At 41.1% G+C, this 7,376-nt stretch overlaps 1 protein-coding gene across 2 annotated transcripts in view; it reads right to left on the minus strand.

Moving 5' to 3' along the window:
* The window catches only part of Psen2 (presenilin 2), a 28,062-nt gene extending 27,889 nt beyond the window's left edge, over window positions 1-173 (minus strand). The window contains exon 1 of one of the 2 annotated variants that reach the window (XM_015483575.2): window positions 73-173. The gene's annotated coding sequence lies outside the window, so the exon portion shown is untranslated. The remainder of the gene's footprint in view (window positions 1-72) is intronic. The other variant, XM_048809287.1, reaches the window with a different exon arrangement.
* Window positions 174-7,376: the final 7,203 nt, after the last annotated feature.

The raw sequence follows: 7,376 nt of genomic DNA on the forward strand, positions 1-7,376 counted from the left end.
TCCACCCCCGGCCCCCAGCGCCGCGGGCTCGAGCCTTGGGCCGCGCGCCCCCAGCCCCGCCCGCTCTCTCACCTGCTCCGCCGCTGCGCCCTAGAAGAGTTTACGCCGCTGGCGGAGGGCCCGGCTGGCCCCGGCACTGGCGCAGGCCCCGCCCATAGCCCAGGGCCCGCCCCACTCGCGGCCCCGCCCACGTCCCCCCCCGCTCGTGGCCCCGCCCACGTCCCCGCCCCGTGGGCGACGCCAATTTCTCTCATCCTGTTGGGTCGCTTCGGGATTCCCTTAAACAGAAGGGTCCGTCAGCGCTGTCCGCTGCGCGGACGACAGCATCAACCTGACACTAGAACTGAGCAATGGCCTTGCTTTTGGTAGGGGCCTGTCAGTACCACGAGGCAGGAGGGCATTGACTTCGTGCATGCTCTTCTTGTAGTATTAGATTTCTATGCATCCTAAACCTTCAGATTTTACTCACTTGAAGAGAGCATCAGGGGCCTGATTTGAGGTACATCATGAAAATTTTCCTGATCTGTTCCCTAGAGCACTTACTTCAGAGCCACCAGGAACTCTGGATTCAATTGAACAGAGACAAAATTGCTACCAGACCTGAAACAGGCCTAGGAGGACATGATTCCAGGATTTAGAGTCCGTGGGGTGAAGATGAGATTGTCAATAATTTAGCATTGTCTCAGGTGTCCCAGCACCATTTGTACAAGAGACTGTCCTTTTTCCATTGAACAGTGGCTTTACTTTTATTTTACTTAAAAGTATGTATGGTGAAGTTCACATAACAAAATTAGCCATTTTAAAGTGTACAATTTGGTAGTGTTTAGTACGTGTGCAATGTCCTACAACCACTGGCTTTATCTAGTTCCAAAACATTTTCATTGAGAAGTTTTTTCCAGACCCCTCCTCCCCCAGATCACTTAACTACCAATCTCCTTCTGTCTCTATTGATTTAACTATTTAGGGTATTTCATATAAATGGAAATATAGACTATCCCTTTGTGTCTGGCTTCTTACTCTTAGCATATTTTCAAGGTTTATCCACGTTGAAGTATGAGTCAACAGTTCATTTCTTTTTATCACTGAATAATATTTCAGTGTATGTATATACCACAATTTGTTTATCCATTCATCCACTGAAGAGCATTTGGGCTGTTTTCCCCTTTTGGCTATAGTGAATAATGTTGCCGTGAACATGCATGTAAATATATTTGAGTACCTGTTTTCATTTTCTAGGGGTACATATATAGAATTTGAATTGCCAGATCACATGGTGATTCAATGTTTCCCTTTTGGGGCCATCAAACTGTTTCCACAGGAACTGACCTATTTTACATTCCCATAAGCAATGTAAGAGGGTTCCAATTTCTCCAAATTCTCACCAAAACTTATTTTCTACTTTTATTATTATAGTCATCCTAGTGGGTATGGAGAGGTATCTCATTCTGGTTTTGGTTTCTGTCTTCAAATAACTAATCATGTTAAACATCTTTTCCTGTGCTGGCCAATCATTCTTCCTAGAATATAGAAAGTCTATTAAAATAATAGAAATGTCTATTAAAGTCCTTTGTCCATTTTTTAATTGGATTGTCTTTTTGTTGTTGAATTGTAATTTCTTTATGTATTCTGGATATTAGGCCCAATATGTTTTGCAAATATTTTCTCTTATTCTATAGGTTGTCTTTTCACTTTGATGCCCTTTGACGCACACAAGATTTTACTTTTGATAAAGTCCAGGGTATATATATTTTCTTTTGTTACTTGCACATTCAGTGTTCTAAGATACCATTGTCAAATCTAAGGTCATGTAAACTTACTGTTTTTCTTTTTAAAAGTTTTAGCACTTAATTTAGGTTGTTAATCCATTTTAAGTTAATTCTTGTACAAGATATGAGGTCAGGGCCCAACTTCATTCTTTTGCATGTGGATACTCAGGTGTCCCAGCACCATTTGTACAAGAGATTGTCCTTCTTCCATTGAATAGTCTTGACTGCTTTCTAGAAATCTAATGGCCATAGATATATGGGGGGGGGGAACTGTTCAAATGTAAATTAACCCAAGATGGAAAGGAACAGCATTTTGGCAGACAAAGTAATGATCCAAATAGTGATCTTTGATAAATTATAAAAATGATTTTCTATTTCTTTTTGAACAATTTGTGTGTTTCTATAAATCTGTTCATTTCATCTACGTCTTCTAATTTGTCAGTGTACAGTTGTTCATAGTATTGTCTTATAAACTTGTTTTTCCTGCAAGTTCTACAATGATGTTCCTACTCTTATTTATGATTTTACTATTTGCATATTCTTTCTTTTTATTAGTCTAGCTAAAGATTTGTCAATTTTGCCCATCTTTTCAATTTTTTTATTTCAACTATTGCATTGTTCAGCTCCAAATTTCCTGTTTTATTTCTTTTTGTAATTTCTCTATCTCTGTTGATATTCTCCATTTATACATTTGTTTTTCTCCTTTGTTTATGGTTTCCTTCATCTAGTTAATTATATTTAAGATAGTACATTTAAAGTCTTTAGCAAGTCTAATGCCTAGGTTTTTTTAGGGAAGATTTCAGTTGATTTCTTTTTTTCTGTGGATTGGTCATACTTTTCTTTTTCTTCGTATGCCTTCTAATTGCTCTTCTTGAAAACTGGATATTTAAAATATTATAATGTGGTAACTCCGGAAATAGGATTATTTCCCCCTTTGCAAGATTTACTATGATCAAGGGCTATAGTCATTGGTTTGTTTAGTGACATTTCTATACTATTTTTGTAGACTGTCTTCCTTAGCATGTATAGACTCTAAAGTCTCTGCTCCAATATCTCAATGGTCAGCCACTGAGTTGACACAGATTTTCTCAACACCTGGACCAAAAACAAAACAAAACTTTCCTGGTATTTGCAGGTTGGCTCATTTAATGCTTATTCAATACACAGCTATCCATCTGCCTTAGACTTTACCTCCTGCTTGCGTAGAACACAAAGATCAGCCAAAGGTACAAATCTAGGGTCCTCTCAGTGTCTGGTCCTGGGAATGTGTGTTGCTGTTTGGATTTCCCAGTATATGATACAGGCCTCCGAAGCCCTAATTCTCCCAAACATCTTCCTCCTCATCTTCTTCCATTCAGACTTTTTGGTCTGTCTGCTGCTTGGCCCATCTGCTGTCCCTTGCCTCAGACTACTCTGGGTAGTGTACGTCTTTAAAATATTTTAAAAGATGGTACCTATGGGGCTGGGGAGGTGGCTCAAGCGGTAGCGCGCTCGCCTGGCATGCGTGCGGCCTGGGTTCGATCCTCAGCACCACATACAAACAAAGATGTCTGCTAAAAACTAAAAAATAAATATTAAAATTCTCTCTCTCTCTCTCTCTCTTTAAAAAAAAAAAAAAAAAAAAAAAGATGGTACCTAGGGCCAATCCCTCAGGGAACAGTCAAAATTTACAACCTTGGGGCTAAGGGTGTAGATCAGCCTAGCACTCTACTAGGCAACCACAATTATTTGAGAACAAGGTCTGCATTGCCGATCCTGGCATCAGCAAGCCACACCTGGGATAAATCATCACTGAGCTGGGGTATGGGGGATGGTGGAAGATAAGCCAAAATGCTGCAATACTTTCATGGAATTTAGCAGGCTCTTTATTAAGCACTCCCCTGGCCACTGTAAATTTTAAAATTAGACTCTAGAATTAAAATTAGACTCTAGACTGACTTTCTATTTTTGCCGGCTCACAGGTTGTTCCAGTGTGTGTGTCGTTTCTTGGAGACCCCTGCTCTGCCATTTTCCATGATATCACTCCTGAGTAGCTTCACTTTCAACACTGGGCACTACCAATGGCAAAATTTCTCCTTGGCACTGTACCCTCCTTGTTTGTCTACTTCATCATGGACTTCACCTCCTCAGCCCAGTCCTTGTTGCTGGCCTCAATGGAATCCTGTCCTCACTCTGCACACTCTCCTTGGTGAATCTAGCCATGCCCAGAGCTGCCATCTCTATGTTGGTGTAGCTTAAGGCTGAATCTCCCAGTTAGTCATCTCCCTGAGCCCTAGATACACAGAAAACCGCCCATGAACTACTCCACCTAGAAATCCCTCAAGTCTCCAGAGGTGATGCCCTGGAACTAAGCTCTGGCTGATAAGGATGGAGGGAGAAGTGGAATGTCCTTGTCATTCTTTTTTCTGTCTAGAATATGGAGATGATAGTTGGAGATCAAGCAGCTATCTTGGACCAAGAAGTCAATTAGGAGGGTGAAGCCACAAAATGGAAAGATCTGGTTCCTCAATGATTGTAGAGCCACTATTTGGAATCGCCAACTCCTTATTTTGTTTCAGGAAGGAAAAAAAAAAACCATTTATCTTGTTAAGCCATTGTTGTTTTTCCATTCCATATACAGCTAAACCAAAGCTTGTTTGATACCTCAGACCTTTCCAGCCCCATAGCCCATGTTCTGACTGCTCCTCCAGCTATTTTAACTCCATGCATCCTCTTCTTCCATTCCTTTGCACAATATTTACTAATGAGTCTATTCATTTATCTACCTCACTACCCAAAATGCCTCTTAAGCAGAAACTATACCTTTCTTCACATTCCTCTCATGTGCTCAATTTCTTTAAGGCAAGGAAGGGAGAGATAGGGAATGGACATTTATTGAGTCCCAATTATAAGTGCTTCAAATTTTGTCTTATTTGTTTTTTTTTGTTTTGTTTTTTTGAAACAATGATAATAGAAGAGGGCTCTTTTGGACATGAAAATAGAGGTTTCCTAAAACAAAGTTGTTTCCCAAATGTGCTTGGATAATGAGTGGGAGAACCAGGTGTGGACTTCAGTCTACCTGTCCTGATGGGGTGGCCCTCTCTGCTCCACTTAGAAGGTCCTACGTTGATGCACAGGCTGGACTGTGGCTGAGTGACTGATGAATTTGTTTCCTTCCTAGTTCTCCTCTGAAGTTATCACTACCAGCTGCTTATCACATGTTAGTTTGTGAAGGACGAATAAGTGGTTTCTTGAGCCTTGGCACTGTTCAGAAAGGTTGGCTTCTGCTTCAGGTTTTGCAATTCAGGGCATTGAGTCTTCTTTTAACACACTTGAAAACCCCAACTGCCTGGCAGACAGCAGCAGGGGCATGTCACCCACAAACACTTGAGAACCAGATGAACCTGGGTTGGAAATCTGTCTCTTGCATTTATTTGCTGATGATCCCAGGCAATAACTTAATCTTGCTGGGTTTCCAGTTTCCTCATCTGTGAAAGGATTGAATGATATCCCTCAGAGGCTCATAAAGAGATTGAAAGAAAAATAGGGGTGCAAGTGACCGGAACACAGTAGACACTTAAGAAACGCTAGTTGTTCTCCTTCTACCTCCCTCCTTTGCTTGAGGTGGGGGCTCTGCTTCATTTGACATTGAAAAGGTAGCCTATATTACTCTTTTTTAAATTACTTTAGTTGTGGGTGGACACAATACCTTTATTTATTTTTACATGGCGCTGAAGATCGAACCCAGTGCCTCCCATGTGCTAGGCATGCACTCTACCACTGAGCCACAACCCCAGCCCTAGCCTATATTACTCTTCACAAATCTTCCACACCTCTCCCTTCAGGAAGATCTTCTTTTCTACCCTGTAAAGAGCAGGACTGGCCATGTGAACTTGGCCAAGGGCAACAGATGTGCTGTCTGGCAGTTGTGGACAGAGCTCTGAAATCCTGGGCATGCTTCATCATATTTCCATGAGCCCAGCTGTGTTCTCCATAGAGGCTGCTCCATCAGGCTGGATTCACAGCTAATGCGTGAAGGACATTGCCTTAGTCTATTGGAGTTGTTATAACAAAATACAATAGGCTGGGTGGCTCACAACCAACAAAAATCTAGTTTTACTGTTCTGGAGGCTAAGAAGCCCCAAAACAAGACCTTAGCAGATTTAGTGTGTGGTGAGGACCTACTTTCTAGTTTATAGATGGTGTCTTATAACTATATCTTCATTAAGTGGAAGGGTGAGCTAGCTCAGTGGGGTCTTTTTTACGTGGGCATTAATTCCATTCTTGAGACTTCTGTCCTCATGACCTAATCACCTCCCAAAGCCCCCCCACCCTGGGATTGACCCCAGGGTGATCTACCAACTAAGCTACACCCCCAGTCCTTTTTATTTTTTGTTTTGAGATAGGGTCTCACTAAGTTGCTGAGGCTGGCCTTGAACTTGTGATCCTCCTGCCTCAGTCTCACGAGTCATTGGTATTATAGGCTTGTGCCACTGTACCAGCAAGGCCCCACCTCCAAATCTATAACATTGGAGTTTACAATTTCAACCTGTGAATTTTAAGGGAACACAAACACTAATACCAGACAAATAGTATGGTAATAAACAAAACAAAAACAACATACCCTTTATTGCTTCAAGCTCCTAAGACTTGACAGTCATTTGTAACTGCAGCATAACCTTGTCTGATCAATACATTTGACATTCAGCATCTTACAGTTCTGTGTAATATTTGCCTCTTTAAATTTTTCTAAATGATGTATTTACAGCATTTATACATTTGGTGGCAGGTACTTTTAAATTTTTTCTTGTCTGAAAAATTTTATGCTTTGTAGAAAGTTTGTAAAATACAGAAAAGTAAATAGAAGAAAAGTCAGTTAACATTTTCATTTTTCTGCCTTATTATGTCTTTTTTTTCTAGTATTCCCTTTAATCATTTGCTTAAATAAGGATTTGGTAGAAATTTTTGAAGCTGGAAGTCTTGCTTGTCATGAAATACAAGAATAGAAAAATAGGTGAATACAGGTAATATGGGACGTAGAATCACCATAGAGTGGGTTTACAGGACTTGCTTTTTTTTTTTTTTTTCAGCCACACGGAACCATATTCTGTGTCAGAATAGTCTCACCAGTAGGGCTCCATGGAAGAGTCAGATTGCTATGAAACTCAGCTATGGGATGGGCTTTATCGATACATTTCCAGATATTGTCAATCACGTGTGACCCTGTGGACAGAAGAGGTGCTTGATGACACTCTGAAGCAAATCTTTCCTTGCCAGGTACAAGGGTTAATCTTGGTTGTTGTTTTAGTCAGCTTTGCACACTGTGACCAAAAGACCTGACAAGGAAAGTTAGAGGAGGAAAAGTTCATTTGGGGATTATGGTTTCAGAGGTTCAGTCCATGGTTGACTGACTCCATAGCTCTGGGCCTGTGGGGAGGCAGAACATCATGGCAGAAGAAAGCAACTCAGAACAGGACTCTGCTCACCAAGGACAAAATATAAATCCCCAGAGCCTGCCCTTGGTGACCTACTTTCTCCAGCCAACACTCTACCTGCCTGCAGTTATCTCCCCGTTAATCAATGTCAGTGGATTAATTCACTAATTAAGTTATAGCTTTCATAATCTAATCA

Source organism: Marmota marmota, unplaced genomic scaffold (assembly GCF_001458135.2).
Source record: "Marmota marmota marmota unplaced genomic scaffold, marMar, whole genome shotgun sequence".
NCBI classification, from domain to species: Eukaryota; Metazoa; Chordata; class Mammalia; order Rodentia; family Sciuridae; genus Marmota; species Marmota marmota.